The sequence below is a fragment of the Dasypus novemcinctus genome, chromosome 27 (assembly GCF_030445035.2).
Source record: "Dasypus novemcinctus isolate mDasNov1 chromosome 27, mDasNov1.1.hap2, whole genome shotgun sequence".
Taxonomy (NCBI): Eukaryota; Metazoa; Chordata; class Mammalia; order Cingulata; family Dasypodidae; genus Dasypus; species Dasypus novemcinctus.
This window is the reverse complement of record NC_080699.1, coordinates 40,199,741-40,216,916: the sequence shown is the minus strand read 5'-3', so window position 1 is coordinate 40,216,916 and position 17,176 is coordinate 40,199,741. Positions and strand designations below refer to the sequence as shown.

General features: G+C 47.7%; 1 non-coding gene across 1 annotated transcript; it reads left to right on the top strand.

The window, feature by feature from the left end:
- Window positions 1-14,843: 14,843 nt before the first annotated feature.
- On the top strand, window positions 14,844-14,969 carry LOC111762917 (small nucleolar RNA SNORA31). Its single transcript, XR_002795911.1, has one exon. It is a non-coding gene; the product is annotated as a small nucleolar RNA SNORA31 (small nucleolar RNA).
- Window positions 14,970-17,176: the final 2,207 nt, after the last annotated feature.

Sequence of the window (17,176 nt, the reverse complement as noted above, 5' to 3'; positions counted from 1 at the left end):
CGCGGCCCCGCGCACCTTTCCCGGGAGGCGGCCCCGCGCTCCTTTCCCGGGAGGCGGCTCCCGCGCAGGGGGCCTGCCCGCCCGCGCTCCCCCGGCTTCCTGCGCCCGCCTGGACGCTGGGGATGGGGCGGGGGGGCTGCGACTTGGTGCGTGTGGGTTGGTGTCACTGTCGTCACCTGTGCCCAGACAGGGCAGGCTCTCGGGAAGTACCGAACAAAACCAAATAACGAAGCGCCCGTGCAGTCTCCGGAAGTAAGAACGAAGCTGGAGGACTGACACTTCCCGCTTTCAAAACTTGATACAAAGTGCAGGAAGCAAAAAAATGTGGTGGGAAGCGCTTGTGGCTCAGCGCAGGTGGCTCGGCGGTTGAGCTCCTGGTTCCCACATGGGGGGTCGCCGGTTTGGTCCCCAGTGCCTCCTATTAATAAAAACAAAACAAACGAACAACAAGCAAACAAATGAAAAATTCAACTCAGGAAAGCCTATGTGGAAGAGGTTCCAAGGTTCTGGTCCAATCCCTGGCCTTTGGTACATCAAAAAAACAAAACAAAACAAAAAAAAACAAACAAGCAAGAAACCCTCATGTCTGTGGCCAATTGATTTTGACAAGGGTGCCAAGTGCACCCAACAGAGAAAGAATAGTCTCTTCTTTCTACAAATGGTGCTAGGAAAAAAGCAGATATCTACATGCGGAAGAATGAAATTGGACATCTAGCTTTTACCATATACAAAAATTAACTCAAAATGAATCAGCTACCTAAACAGACAAACTAAAACCATAAATCTCTTGGAAGAAAGCATGGGGAAATAACTTCAGGACCTTGTATTAGACACTGGAGTTTTAGACATGACACCAAAAACCAGCAACAACAACAAAATAGATAAATTGGACTTCATGAAAATTTAAAAGTTTTTATACATCAAAGGACAGTATCAAGAAAGTTAAAGCCTACAAGATGGGAGAAAATATATGCCAATTTTTATCTGATAAGGGTTTAGTATGCAAAATACACAAAGAATTCCAGCATCTTCACAACAAAAGGAAAAGCAACCCAGTTTTTAAAACGGGCAAAGAACTTGAATAGACATTTCTCCAAAGAAGATATACAAATGGCCAATAAGCATATGAAAAGATGCTCAATATTATTAGCTGTTAGGGAAATGCAAATTAAAATCACAGTAAGATACCACTTTGCACCCACTAGGATAGATATATTTATTTAAAAAAAAGAAAAGAAAACAGAGAAAACAGAAAATAACGAGTGTTGGGGGATGATATGGAGAAATTGTTAGTCTCCTGCTTTCCTGGTGGGTATGTAAATGGCGCAGCCTCTATGGAAAACAGTTGGGTGGTTCCTCAGAAAATTAAACATGGAATTTCTGTGGTGGCTTAGAATTAAGTACCCCAGAAAAACAAAAATCCTAATGCATTCCTGTGGGTATGAACCCATTTTGATGAGGTTGCTTCCTTTAAGTGGCCAGAATGAATCAGCATGCCTTAATCCTGCTTCTGGAGACCATATCGAGAAAGCCACAGAGAGCAGCCAGGAGCTGGAAGTGCAAAGAATCCCAAAGAGAAAGAAGAAGGCACCTCCATGTGCATTGCCCTCATGGAAAAGCCAAGAGCCCCAAAGACTGCCAGCCAGCCAGGAGATGCCCACCCCAGGAGGAAGGCAGCCTTCTAGCCTCTGAAACCATGGAGACCATAAATTCCCATTGTCAAAGCAATCCATTGTGTAGTATTTGTTTTAGCCTGGAAACTAAAATGATTACCAAATAACCTGGCAATCCCACTTCTACGTATATGCCCCAAGAATTGAAATCAGGGCCTCAAACAGATATTTGGGCACCGGTGTTCATCATGGCATTATTCACAATTGCCAAAAAGGTGGAAGCAACCCAAGGGTCCGTTAACAGACGAACAGATAAACAAAATTTGATAAATACATTATTCTGTTCCCTAGAAAATACCATACAATGGGTCGCTGAAACAAAGATAATAATTGGCACACTTCTCTGAGGCTAGGAGAAGTCCAAAATCAGGGCATCAGGAGGGCGGTGCTTTCTTCCAGAAGATTGTGGCATCTGGGAGCTGCTGCTGGTGAGCCTCAGTCCTTGCTTCTCCATCACATGGCAGTGCACGTGGCAGTGTCTCCTCCTTTCTCTTCCACGTCCTGTGGGCTTCCAGCTTCTGGCTGCTTCTGTGGTGCTTCTCTCTGTGGCCTTTCCTATAAGGCCCTCAGGAATAGGATTAAGATCCAACCCAGTTCAACTGGGCCGTACTTTAAGTGAAGGAGCCGCATCAAAACATCTCATCAACACGAGTTCACGGGAGCGGATGTGGCTCAAGCGATTGGGCTCCCGTCTACCATATGGGAGGTCCAGGCTTTGATGCCCAGGGTCCCCGGGTGAAGGCAAGCTAGCCCAAGAGGAGAGCTGGCCCGCACAGAGTGCTGGCCCATGCGGAGTGCTGGCCCAAGCAGAGACCCTGCACAGCAAGATGATGCAACAGAAAGAGACACAGAGGAGAGACAATAAGAGACACAACAGACCAGGGAGCTGAAGTGGTGCAAGAGAATGAGCACGTCTCTCCCACTTCAGAAGGTCCCGGGATTGGTTCCTGGTGTCACCTAAAGAAAAGACAAGAAGACACAGAAGAACACACAGCAAATGGGCACAGAGAGCAGACAATGGCGGTGGGGGGGGGGGGGAAGGGAGGGGGATAAATAAATCAATCTTTAAAAAAAAACAAAGTATATAATCAGTTGCTTTTAGTATAATCACAATGTTGAGCATTCATCATCACAAAAAAAAACTTTTTAAGATTTATTTATTTATCCCCGCCCCATCCCCATCGCTGCCTGTGCTCTCTGTCTGCTCTCTGTGTACATTCGCTGTACATTCTTCTGTGTCTGTCTGACTTCTCTCCTCGTCTTCTCTTTAGGAGGCACCGGGAATCAATCCCAGGACCTCCGACATGGGAGCAAGGTGCTAGATCTCATAAGCCACCTCAGCTCCCTGGTCTGCTGTGTCTCTCACTGTCTCTCCTCTGCGTCTCCCTTTGTTGTGTCAAATCACTTGAGCCACATCCACTTCCCTCCTTACACACACAAAAAATTTCTTAGAACAATTTCATTACTCCAAAAATAAAAACTCCACACCCCTTAGCAGTCCTTCTCCAGCCCTACATAACCACTAATCTAATTTGATCTTTATAAATTGATTTATATTTTATATAAATGGAATCATATAATGTGTAGTACTTTCTGTCTGATTTCTTTCACCGAGCATAATTTTTTTGTCTGATATTAACACCTTGTATATTAACATACTTTAGCTTAGCTTGAGTGAAAAGGTCTTATAAATGCAATTTTATCAAGATTCATATTTTTCATGTGGTTTTACTATACTATACATTTCCATGTTACATTTTTTAGCTTTCCTTTTTTTAAAAATTTTTTTAAAAGATTTATTTATTTATTTATTTCTCTCCCATTCCCCACCCCCACCCCGGTTGTCTGTTCTCTGTGTCTGTTTGCTGCGTCTTCTTTGTCCACTTCTGTTGTTGTCAGCAGCACGGGAAGCTGTGTTTCTTTTGGTTGCATCATCTTGCTGTGTCAGCTCTCCGTGTGGGCGGCGCCATTCCTGGGCAGGCTGCACTTTCTTTCGCGCTGGGCGGCTCTCCTTACGGGGCGCACTCCTTGCCCGTGGGGCTCCCCTACGTGGGGGACACCCCTGTGTGGCACGGCACTCCTTGCGCACATCAGCACTGCCCGTGGGCCAGCTCCACACGGGTCAAGGAGGCCCGGGGTTTGAACCGCAGACCTCCCATGTGGTAGACGGACGCCCTAACCACTGGGCCAAGTCCGCCGCCCTAGCTTTCCTTTTAGTAATACAAGTGACCTTAGACTTCCCCTTTCAACCACTGTCATACCCACGTCATAGCACTGCTAGTTACAAACGTTATGCTGGGCTTTCACCTTTTTCATTCATTTCCCAAGATTAGCATGCATCCTTTTTACCAGTTCTGCACAAGTTAACCCTCAGCTTTCCATTCTCTAACCTCATTCTAGTTTCTGGTGACCCACATTCAAGTTACTAAGTCCAAGAGATTGTGCAATGTATTTAGCTCATCGTAGTGCAGTCATACTGTATTTGTCCTTTTGTGCCTGCCTGCTTCACTCAGCGTAATGTCCTCCAGGTTCATCCATGTCGTCACAAACATCAAGGACGCCCCTTTTCTATTCTCTTCTCCTTCTGGGATACCAATAACACATATGTTGTGTGTTCTGCATTTTCACTCAAATGAAAATTAAAGAAAGAAGAAGAGTTCAGACCCACAGGAATGGAATAAGATTAGGAACATCTTTTTCCAGATTATGTAACTCAAAACCACCACAGACATCAATGGAATATTATTCAGCCATATAAAGGAATGTAAAGGGTTGAAGTTCTGATGCTACAATGTGGATGAACCTTGAAGACATCAGGCTGAGTGAAATAAGCCAGACCTAGAATAGGCAAATTCATGCAGACCAAAGGTAGGTAAGAAGTTACAAAGGGCTGGAATAGGGGACATGACCACTTAAAAGGTACATGTTTGCCATCATGAAAAAGTTTTGATAATGGATGGTGGTGATGGTAGCACAACAAGGTAAATGTAATCAATGTCAATGACTTGTACACTTAAAAACAAAGTGGGAAGATTTTTGCTGTGATTTTTTTTTTATTAGAGAAGCTGTAGGTTACAGAAAAATCATGCAAAAAGTAGAATTCCCATACACCCTCACCCTCACACAGTTTTCCCTATTATTAACGTTTTGCATTAATGTGGTAACTTTGTTACAATTGAAACAATAGTATTACAATCATACTGTTAACTATAGTCCATAGTTTACATTAGAGTTTACTGTTCTGTACAGTTATATCGTGTGTTTTTTTAATTAATTTTTATTCTGGGAACATACAGACACCCTAAAATTTCCCATTTTAAACCACTTCAAATATATAATTCGGTGGTGTTAATTATGTTCACAATGTGGTGCTACCATGCCCACCATCCATTACCCAAACTTTTCCAGCACCGCAAACAGAAACTTCCAATCGAGCATTAACTCCTGATTCCCCACCCCCACCCTGGCCCCTGGTGGCCCGCATTCTAGCTAAGATGGCAAATGCCGTGTAATACACGTTGCTACATTGTGTGTGTGTGTGTGTGGCTTCACCGCCGGGGAGGGGCGGGCAGGGGCAGGGGGCGCCTGTCTCCGCTGGGGGGAAGGGGGGAAAGGGGGATTTGAACCGGGTCCTCCATGTGGCAAGCAGGAGCTCAATTGTTTGAGCCACAGCCACTTCCCTACTGCTACATTCTTTTTTTTTTAATTTTTATTTTTATTCTCTCTCTTTTTAAAAAAGATTTAGAGCACACAAAATGTTACATTAAAAAATATAAGAGGTTCCCATAGACCCCACTCCCCACCCCCCACGCTCCTCCCACATCAAGAACCCCTTATCAGTGTGGTGCATCCATTGCATTTGGTGAACACATTTTGGAGCGCTGCTGCACCACGTGGATCATAGTTTGCATTGTAGTTGACACTCTCCCCCAGTCCATCCAGTGGGTTGTGGCAGGATATATAATGTCCTGCATCCGTCCTGCAATATCTTTCAGGACAAGTCTTCAAAACGCCCCCACGTCACACCTCTTCTTCCCTCTCCCTGCCCTCAGCAACTCCTGTGGCACTGTCATTCTACTATAGAACTGTTGTGACTCTTGCTACATTCTTAAAATAATGAATTAGAACAAACAAAAGGCAGTCATTTACCCATCTCTTCTCCTGGAAGAGTCCGAGTTCCTTCCTGCTGCCTCGTGGATTCCAGCCCTCACTCCTCTCCCTCCTTCTGGCATGTTCCCTGCCCCTTTCTCTACTAAGTCTCAGTTGTGCCCCCTCCTAGCCACACAAAAGCCAACACAGCCCCCACCCTAGCCTCCCCCTCTAGCCACTGCCCTCCCTCCTCTGCAGGTGGGTTGCTGCCCCGGTGAGGAGCCCCTGACACGGAGCCCCCGTGAGGACCCCTGATGCTCCCCGCCCCCCCACCCCGTGAGGAGCCTGATGCCCCCTCTGTGAGGACCCCTGATGCTGCCCCCCCCCATGAGGATCCCCTGATGCTCCCCCCCCCCGTTAGGAGCCCCTGACACGCCCCCCCCCTGAGGAGCCCCTGACACGCCCCCCCCTGAGGATCCCCTGATGCTCCCCCCCCTTAGGAGCCCCTGACACGCCCCCCCCATGAGGAGCCCCTGACACGCCCCCCCCAGGAGCCCCTGACACGCCCCCCCATGAGGATCCCCTGATGCTCCCCCCCCCTTAGGAGCCCCTGACACGCCCCCCCCTGAGGATCCCCTGATGCTCCCCCCCCCTTAGGAGCCCCTGACACGCCCCCCCATGAGGAGCCCCTGACACGCCCCCCCATGAGGATCCCCTGATGCTTCCCCCCCTTAGGAGCCCCTGACACGCTCCCCAATGAGGACCCCTGATGCTGCCCCCGCCATGAGGATCCCCTGATGCTCCCCCCCCCCGTTAGGAGCCCCTGACACGCCCCCCCATGAGGATCCCCTGATGCTTCCCCCCCTTAGGAGCCCCTGACACGCCCCCCCCCATGAGGAGCCCCTGACACGCTCCCCAATGAGGACCCCTGATGCTGCCCCCACTGAGGAGCCCCTGATGCTCCCCCCCCCCCCAGTGAGGAGCCCTGCTGCTGCTGCGCCCAGCGCCCCCCGTGTCAGTCACCAGGGGCCCAAGCTGCTCAGCCACACCCCTCGTGGCACCCCCAGCCTCCTCCACTCGCCCTCCTAAGGCCCACCTGCCCGGTTCCCGTGGCCCCCTAAACGGGCCGGTTCCCGGAGAGCCGCGGCGCCCTCCCGTCTTCCTCTCCGCATTCTCCCTGGACAACCCCGGAGCCTGCAGCTGCAGGCAGTCCGCCCTCCCAGGACTGACCTCACGAGGAGCCCCGAGGCTGCACGCTCAGTCACCTGGCGCTTCCCCCTTGGCGCTCCACTCGTGTGCTCACGTTTACCGTGTGCTGAGCACCGTGCTTGGTGCTGGGAAGCCGCAGTGATCAAACAGACAAAAATCCCAGCTTTGAAATCAACGAGCCCCAAACTCCCCTCCCCGACTCGCCCTCTCCCTCTGTTTTCCCTGATTGTCATGGCACATGCTCCTAGGCCGGAAATCTAGGGGTCACCACGTACGCTCCGCTCCCGTTACACTCCCTATCCTGTTAGTTCCAAATCTGGTCAAGTCTTTCCCCCAGGAGCCGATACACAGAGCCTTTCTTCCCTTCCCGTGGGAAAGACTCCTGTTCAAGGCCTTGCCACCCTTCCCTGGCTGTGGGTAAGAAGCAAACCCATCTCCAGGTGCCTTTGCCACCCTCTGATTTCCCCCACACAGAGCAGCCAGGCTGACTCTCTGAAACCAGCATCTCCCGGATAAAACCCAACCTCCTTAACGTGGCTTCTGCCACGCCACCAAGTGCCCCGCGCACTCCTCATTGGACCTCTTCTCAGTCAGACAACTTCTGTCCTGAAGCTGCTCACCCACGGCAAAGCCCGTCTTTGTTGTGCTCATCTCTGCGTCCTGGATCACATGGTCACGAAACGTTTCTAGCCCTCTGCCTTCCGGAAGCAGGCTGGGGTCGCACCTGCCTCCCCTGTGAGCCGAGATGACCAGCACCGTGCCCAGCGGAAGGAGATGCGCCCCTGCAGGTGGCAGCAAGTGGAGGCCATGCCCGAGTCCCCACGCTCCCTTCCCCTTGCCCTGTGACTTGGAAAGCTCACGCTTTTGTTGTTTTAATTCTTTTTCTTTTTTTCCGAAGAAGTTCTAGATTACATAAAAGTTATATCGAAAATATAGGGGATTCCCCTATACTCCACCTTCTCCCCCTCCCACACTTTCCCCCATTAACAACATCTTTCATTGGTGTGGTACATGTTTACCATGGATGAACACATGTCGAAGCAGTGCTACTAACCATGGACTATAGTTTACATGATGGTTTACACTTTGCACTGCACATTTTTACAGGCTTTGAGAAAATGTATAATGGCCTGTAGCCATCATTGCAATATCATGCAGAACAAGATCAGTGTCCCCCAAATGCCCCATGTTACACCTGTTCTTCCTTCTCCCTCCCCTCAGAACCTCTGATGGCCACTGTCTTTACATCAATGTTACAAGAGCTTCTATTACTAGAATAATAAGAAGTCTGCTGTGGTCCATAGTTGCATTCCCCCCATGTGTGTTTATTCCTCAGTCTTGAGGATACTGGGGTGGTGACACCGACTTTGCCTCCGACTGAGGGGGCTTAGATCCCCAGAGCAAATGGATGGAACTGCCTTGCGTACAGTTGTGGATATTCTCTGGTTTTGGGGGACGGGTGTTGTCCATCAACCTTCTTTTGTTAGGAGGGTGAGTCTGATGAACTGGAGAGTAGATGTTGGCTGCAACTCTGCTGAGATTCAGGGCTTAATGGCACATGAACAGCCAGAAAATATAAGGCTCTGGGACCTATATTTACCAGGTATAGTGCTAAATATAGATTCAAATAAAAGGGACAGAAGAACCATGTACAGGAAAATTAGAAATGAGTCTACCTCTGATACATAGGGGACACGGATTATCATACATTCCAAGGACAGGCCTATGACGTGAGGCAGATTTCCTGGGGTTGTCTGCCCCACCTAGAGTGTCCAGCTCTCTCCAGAGTCCTCAGGAGCACCCTGATTCTGCCACCTGTCGGATCTCCAGGAAGAGTTATTAGGGTGAGCCCTTGACCTGTGGAAGGGAAGGGAGGAAGCAGGAACAGGCAGGGAGAGAGGCTGTACTGCAGTGGTGCCTGATGATGGCCTTGCCCAAAGCCCACGAGAAGCTCTGGAGCTAAAATGCCTGTCTGAGCTGGGTCCTGTTGAACTGAAATGGGCCAGGCCTTCACACCCAATTTCCTTCAGTCATTGGATGAGGGCTACCCCAGGAAGAGCACGACTTGGGCGAGGTGACTCTCCACAGCTGGGATATTCCTGAAGGAGCCGAAGGCTGTCCATGGATGACACTCCCAGCTGCTGGGACAGGGAGGTCCTCCTTGAAGAGCATGTCCTCACTGAGGCAGGGCATGTCTATCACCCGTGCCTACGCCTCCAGCCCATCTCAGGCCTCTCCTAATTGCTCAGGGAAAACAGAAGAAGAGCTTGGAGAAAGACATTCCAGGAGAGAGAAGGGCAGGGCTGAGGGTTCTGAGACAAGGAAGGAGTTTGCATTTGGGAGGGGGAAAAAAACGGCAGTCGGTGCCATGGGAAGGCAGGGGGCCAGAGGAGATTGCAGTTAGGCCAGACTTAAAGTGCTGAGAAGGGCACTGCACAGCTTTGATGCAGCTGAGACAGCAAAGTGACAAGATCTAATTCATGATTCTGAAAAGGTACGGTTGGCTGCGGGGAAGAGAAATGATTGCAGTGGGGCAAAAGAAGAAACAGGGAGATTATGTAGGAGGCTGTTGGTAGTTCAGGCAAGAGCTCAGAGAGGTCGATGGCAGGGAGCTGGTGAGATGTGGGTGCCGTAGATAGATTTTGGAGTTAGACTAGAGAGGTCCTGGTAGCCGTAGTTGAGTGAAGAAAGAGGAAACCTGGATGACTTCCAGCTTTCTGGTCTAGGCACCTGGGTGGATGACGGCGCTGCTCTGCTGAGATGGGAAATGCTAAAGGGGAAGGAGAGTGGATTTGATATGCGAGAAAGGAGGGTTTGGTTTGGGCGTGAGTTAAATGTGAGGTCTCCTTGAACATCCACGTGGAGATGTCAGACGGTTTATAAAAGAGGTTCAGCTGGAGACTTAATTTTCAAAGTCACGGCACATAAATGATCTGTCAAGCCATGACAGCGGATGAAAGCTACTGAGAAGCAAGTGCAGGGAAGCAGACTTGGCCCAGTGGTTAGGGCATCCGTCTACCACATGGGAGGTCTGCAGTTCAAACCCCGGGCCTCCTTGACCCGTGTGGAGCTGGCCCATGCGCAGTGCTGATGCGCACAAGGAGTGCGCTGCCACACAGGGGTGTCCCCTGCGTAAAGGAGCCCCACGCACAAGGAGTGCGCCCCGTAAGGAGAGCCGCCCAGTGCGGAAGAAAGTGCAGCCTGCCCAGGAATGGCGCCGCCCACATGGAGAGCTGACACAGCAAGATGATGCAACGAAAAGAAACACAGATTCCCATGTCGCTGACAACAACAGAAGCGAACAAAGAAGATGCAGCAAATAGACACAGAGAACAGACAACCGGGGTGCGGGGGGAGAAGGGGAGAGAAATAAATAAATAAATCTTTAAAAAAAAAAGAATACTTGAGAGTACCAATACCTAGAGTTCACCTGGTGGAGGAGGAGCAGCAAAGGAGACCAAGGAAGGTCAGATAGCTCGTAAGACGGAAGGACAACCAAGAGAGCGTGCTTCCCAGAAGCCAAGAGAGGTGACTCTTAAACCAACCAACAGCCACGCACTGAAGGCCGCTGGAGGTCAAGGCACGTGAGGACAAGGAAGGGCCCACTGGCTCTAACGTGGACATCACTGGTGACTTTGACAAAGGCAGCGCTAGTGACAGAAACTAGAATAGGGAGGACTGAAGAAAGGGGAGGAGGTGAGGAGGTGGAGGGACAGGTGAAACTCCTGAAGAGAAGTTTCTCTGTGAGCATCTCCAGGGCCGAGGGTGCTCTCGGGATCTGTCCCATGGCCAGTGGCTCCCGGCCTCAGGCTGACTCAGCCTCCTTTGTCATCTTTTTGTCACCGCCTTTACCATTCCCTCATCGTACTTGGAACTTAGAGTTATGTTTGTGTGATTCTTTCACACCTGTCTTCCCCCATGAGGTTACAAACTCTCCAGACAAGGACCAGTATCTGTTTCCCCAACACACACAATAAATACATATTAAATTATTAAAAGAATAAATGTTTAAGTGAAAAGCTTAGGTAAACGATTTCTGCTTTCCTGTTCTTATTTAAATTATTTTTATTATTTAATACCATACAAATATAGAAAAGAGCACAAAATACATGGAAAGCCTAATGCATTATTATAAAGCAACACCTTGTAATCACCACTCATGAGAGGAAGTATAATCTTGTCAATATACCCCCTCCCCCAGAAAAAATATCTTCCATGTGCCACGTCCTAAACAAGCCCGTCTACTAAGACAAACCACTGGACTCACCTCTGTGGTGATTGTTCCCTTGTTTTCCTTTATCCAGTTTTACATCCAGGCCTGAATGGATGATCTAAACATACGGTAGCTTTGGCATGGATTTTTGTTTGCTTGTTTTTGCTTTGGTTTGTTTTAAATATGTTGTTAGGTCTCTTTTAATACGTAGGTTCCCACATCACCCCCGCCCCCACCCCCACCCTTTGCAATTTATTTACTGAAGAAACCAGATCTTTGTTTTACAGAGCTCCCCCAGTCAGGACTTTGCTCATGGGCTTCTCATAGTGAAGTTGATTTAGTCGGTTCCCTTGTTCTCTGCCTTTCCTGCAAATTAGGTTGTCTCTAAAGAGGGACGTTTGACCGTTTAAAGAAGTTTACTTGGTGGGTGCTTTGTTCCCCACATGGTATCTGCCTGCTTGTCTTCTTTTCTGTTGCCAGCTCCATGCTTGGATCCTAAATTCAACCGGAGGTGCAAACAGTAATATTTCCATTTTCCATTCCTTTCTGTACTTGTTGGAACTCTTTAGAGAGAAATTTCTCCTCATCTCATTGGTTACTCCATGGTACCCTTTGTGCAGGAAATGAAGGATAAATGCCTAAGGCATTCCTACATTTAGCAGTTTTCAAAAATGTTAATTTCCCAGCTTTCTCCAGGTGGGGGCAATTGTTTTTTGTTTGTCTGTTTTCGTATTATTAAAAACTCTTGGACTTAGATGTATTTTATAAGATTGAGCTTGTTACAAGTTTATCCCCTTTTGTGGTAAAGATTTATTTATTTATTTTTATTTATTTATTTATTCCCCCTCCCTCCACTGTCTGCTCTCTGTGTCCATTCGCTGTGTGTTCTTCTGTGTCTGCTTGTCTTCTCATTAGGCGGCTCCAGGAACCAACCTTGGGATCTTCTGGAGCGGGAGAGAGGCGATCATTCTCTTGCGCCACCTCAGCTCCCTGTTTTTGCTAAAACTCTTATTATTGTCTCTCCTCTGTGTCTCTTTTTGTTACATCATGTTGCTGTGTCAGCGCTCCACGTTGGCCAGCACTCCTGCGTGGGGCAGCACTCTACGTGGGCCAGCTTGCCTTCATCAGGAGGCCCTGGGTATCGAACCCTGGATGTCCTATGTGGTAGAAGGGAGCCCGATTGCTTGAGCCACTTTCCTATCCCTTTTTTTTGAGGCACCGGGGCTGGGGAATGAAACAGGGACCTCCTATGTGGAAAGCCAGTGCTCAACCACTGAGCCACATCTGCTTCCCACGTTTATCCTTACTGGTGTTCAAATTATCCCATCTTTGGCCAGTGGGAGTTTCTTCACGTTGGCTCTGTGTCATTTGTCCCATCTTGACCATCTATCATCTTTAATGATTTCTTTGCTTTCTGATAAGATGTTCCAGGTTTATCTCATACACTTCCTTCCCAGGCCTGTAATCAGCCACTTCTCCAAGACCTTCTAGCGTCTTTTTGTGAGAAATGGTCATTCAAGACCATGAGGCAGGCTTAAGGAGGATTCACAACGGTTGAACTGGTCATTGTTTCTCATGTTTTTTGATGGACACAGCTAGAATATTTTTTTTAACGATAAAACACCTGATGAGTTCATTCTATCCTGTATCTTCTATTCCTTCAAGGAGAATCCTTGTTCTCTTGGCACTCTTTTTAAAACCTATCTCCTTCACTAAATTAAGGCAACAGGTACAATTTTCCTATTAGAATTCAGTGAATTTACCCTGGATGGCGTTTTCATCAAGGGTCATTTGAGGGGAAGGAAAAGGGCGGAGATTATAAAAGATTCTTAGGAAGCTCACAGAATGAGAAGTTTGGAGGAGACGCAGCCAACCACCAGGCTGCGTGGGAACCCCCACTGCGGCCGCCCCTAGGGGGCGCCATTGCTGTTCAACCCAGTGACACCTGGCCCTGGACAACAATATAGGCAAGGCTTCTACTGCTGCCCTGCAAGCGCAACGCCTCTACCTTCAACCAAGCCAGAAAGTGGATTCGCCGCTGCTCTTTTTGATCTCTGTCGAGCGCATCTCCTGGGCTGATCCTAAGGTACATGTCTGTGCCCAAGCCAAGATGTTGAGGTCTGGTTTGTGCCATGCATGGGCAGTACAAATAAAATGGGAATTCTCCAAATGTAGGAAGGCTGCTTGAAATTCACTGGGGCATCCGTAAACTGGGAAAATAAAGATGCCCTGAGCAGTTAATCTGGAAATGTGCCCTCGGAATTTTTCTGGAAATATACTTCACCCTGGGCTACTTGGTTATGCTCCACATTGAGCATAACTTTCATCATTAAAAAACTTTCCCTCTCCCCGACTCCTCCTGACCTGTTCACATCATCAACACAGCCAATTTCATCCTTTCTTCCATCTTACCATGTCCAGCTATGCTCCAGCCACCTTCCTGACCCTGGGGTCTACATGGCTTGATTGAAATGGGCACAAAATGGCCGAGTAGGAAGTTTTACAGATGGCCTCCTCCACTAGAAAAATGAAAGATAGAAAGAGACTGGAATTAACTAGGCGGAAACCCTGGAACCAGAATGGACTTTTAGAACAACTGTAGGAGTGCTGGAGTACGTGAGAGGCTGCTGAGAGTTCTGCTTCTGTATGAGAAAGCACAAAAAGAGCCAGGGACCAGCTGCCATTGCTCAGCCCTGCAGCAGCTGCAGAAACAGCTATTGCTGCAGAAAGGAGGAAGCAGGCTCCAGAATCTGGCTCCGGCCAGGGCTGGGAGAGAAAATGACTGCTTCTAAAAGTTGAGGTTGAGAATTGAGGTTGGTCTGTGGTAGCCATGAGGGGATCCAGTTGGCCTCAGTTTTGACCCTCTGGGCAGCAGGGCTCCCAGCCTCCTGCCACAGCCAGCTGAGCATAAAAGCTAGTGTTGTTTTTCTCTCCTTCTGTGTGTGGACATTCCCTGGTCTGGCAGATCCCTGAGAGCACTGGCCTTGATTTCAGCCCTGTTTGCAGCAACAGGTTTTGTTAGTGGTTTCCTCCTCACTAGGTTTGCAAACATTAACAAGCTGTGACTCGGTTCCCCCTGACATGCATTGAGGAAAGACAAGCTCCCCACTCCAGAGCATACATGTCTGAAAGCACGGCACTTCCCCATAGGTTGAACAAAGAACAGGTGGAGACGGGAGTAAAGGGAGATAGAGACCTTCACCCCATCCTGATCAAAGCACCACCTGCTCCTCCAGCATTCCAAGAAAACATAACTCCTTAACCCACTTCCCTCTAGCCGTACAGGGAAAATGTTCACCTCTAGGGCTTCCTATTGGCCCCTCACCTCACTCAAACCCTCGACCCCCTCGCACCAGCTATCATTTCCCCACCTAGTAATGTACTGTATAAATTCAAAACCCCCCTTTCCAGGGGCGGGCTGAAGTCTATTCTTCAGACCCTCTCCATTGGGAGAGCTTCCCAATAAACTTTCTGCCTGCAATCATCAGTCTCCACATCCCAGGGAGCGCCACCTTCTCTCCAACAGGTTTCTTGCCTCACACTGTTGGCAGAAGACTCTGGGTTCTGGGCTTCTAGGTTCTTGGTTTACGTCGCTTAAAAGAATTCAAGGGCACACCATAGAGTAGACAAGGGAGTAAGGAGTTTATTGAGAAACAAGAATGCATCTCTGACAGACCTGGAGCAGTTAATGGCTGCTGTTAAGGTTTCCACTGTGGATGTAAGAAATAGGTCCTCACACTGTTTGTCTGGTTGTGGCAGTCAAGATTGAATGGGAGAATACAGGAAAATCTGAAAACATGGGGAAGGGGAAATAATGTCTGCAATCCGGATATAAACTTAAAAAGAGCAAATAGCCTTTTTACTCAAAAACAAAACAAAACAGAACAAGAGAAGAGTAGACAGTCCTGGACATGGGCTGTGGGCATGGTGCAGAGTGAGAAGGGTGTATGGGGTCCCAGGTTAGGCCTTTTAAGACCTTTCTTTCTCCCCCTTCATAATGTTGGGGAGGGGCCCCAACTGTTTGCTGTTTTGATTGATTGCTTTGTGATCCCTGCCTGCTAGCTCTCAGGGGCCCAGTGAGGACGACTGTTCGGGGTTATCTGGGGCTTCTCCTTGACCCTGGAAAGAGTTCCAAAAGGGATCTCGTAGCCAGGGTCTCGAGGGATCTTTCCAGCAGCCTTCCCCTCAGGAAGTTTCCAGGTGGGGTCTCACAGCCATGCTGTCTGTCAGCCATGTTGTCTGTCGGCCATGTTGTCTGCCGGGTCTTCAGCTGTGACCCAAGTCTTCCATTTCCCTTAGCTAACCTGCCCCAACACCAGCATTTACCAAGACTTAAGAACCCAGTGCACTTTGTCATTGGCTGGGTTTCTCCTCTCTCTTTCTTGTTTGGTCTGGCTGATCCCTGAAGGCCCAGTTCAGATGCCAGCCTTGGTTTCCCACAGAAGCAGTCTTCCGGCCTTATGTCAGCATCTACAGGCACAAAAAAGCCAGTGTACTCTTCACTTTTCTTTCTTTCTTTTCCTTTTTTTTTTTTGGTACCTTTTTTTAATCTTCCTTGATTTAATTTTTTGTCTGCTGGAGCCCTGACAGATGAGCAGGGATGTGGCCCAGATTTTGGTCTTAAAAGCTGCAGCTTCTGGCTTCCTACCAGCATATAACAAGAGACTTGGAGAGACAGGACACTTCATATTTTCCCCCTTGATTTTGTTTTATTCGGTGTGTTTTGTTTGTTTGTTAGAATTTTTTTCTTTTCTCCCCCTCTCTCTCACTCTCTCTTTCCTTCCTTTTTATTTTCCTATTCTGTCTTGCACTTGGCATTCACTTTGGAGGGACATTCCTGTCAGGAGGCTGACATTCAAGATAATCTCTGTCTTATCACCAGCTGGTTATGAACTCAAGAAACAGACATCTCAGGAAACAAATTCCAGAGTTAACATTTAAAAATGTGCAGTGTATTATTCCATTTATAAAGTTCAAAAACAGGCAAAAACTCAACTATATGTTTAGGAACTCATTATTATGTGTTAAAATTATAAAGAAAAGCATGAAATTATTACTATGAAGTTCAGGATGCTGGTTAACTTTTTTAAAAAAACGTATTTCTCGATTGGGGAAGTCGTGGGTTTGTGGAGCAAGCATGCGTGGAATCTGGGATTCCCAGCCCTGAGAATGCTAGCAGTCTTCCCTTGCTTGAAACTGGTGTTGGTTACATGGGCGTTTGCTTTGTGATAATTCACTGAATCATTCATTTTAGTTTTGTGGGGGGAAACAGGAAAAATGCACAGTGTGCAACAAAAGATTACAAGAAAAAGAAATAAGAAAGGATGGTCCATTCAAAGGAAGACTATAAAAATTCAGAAAACATCAGTGAAGAAGACAAGACTGTGGACATTTGGACAAAGATTTTTAAAAAATGATCTTCGATATGCTCAAGTCAAGGAAGGAAAATACAGAAAAAGAACAAAAATGTATCAGGAAAACAATGAACAATAGGAGAATCTCAGTAACGAGATAGACATTTTAAAAAGGAACCAAACAGAACTACTACAATGGAAAACAACAATGACTGAAACGAAATATTCCCAGTCAGGTTTCAACAGCAGATTGGGACAGGCAGAAGACTCAGCAAACTCGAAGACTGAACCTTTGAAATGGGTAAGTCTGTGGAGCAAAAGAGAAAGAAATTATAAAAAGCAAAGACAGACTAAGATACCTCTGAGACATCATTAAGCACATGAATATATATATATAATGGGAGTCTCAGAAGTTGAAGAAACAGGGAAAGGGGAAGAAAGAATATTCAAAACAATAATGACAGAAAGCTTCTCAAACTTAGCAAAAGATGAATATGCATATTCCAGAAGCCTAAAGAGCACCAAATAGGATAAACTTGGAGAAAAATATGCCCCATCACATATTGCTCAAAAAGTCAAATGCAAAGAACAAGATGAGATTTCTGAAAGCTGCACGAGAAAAGCAATGTGTTATGTAC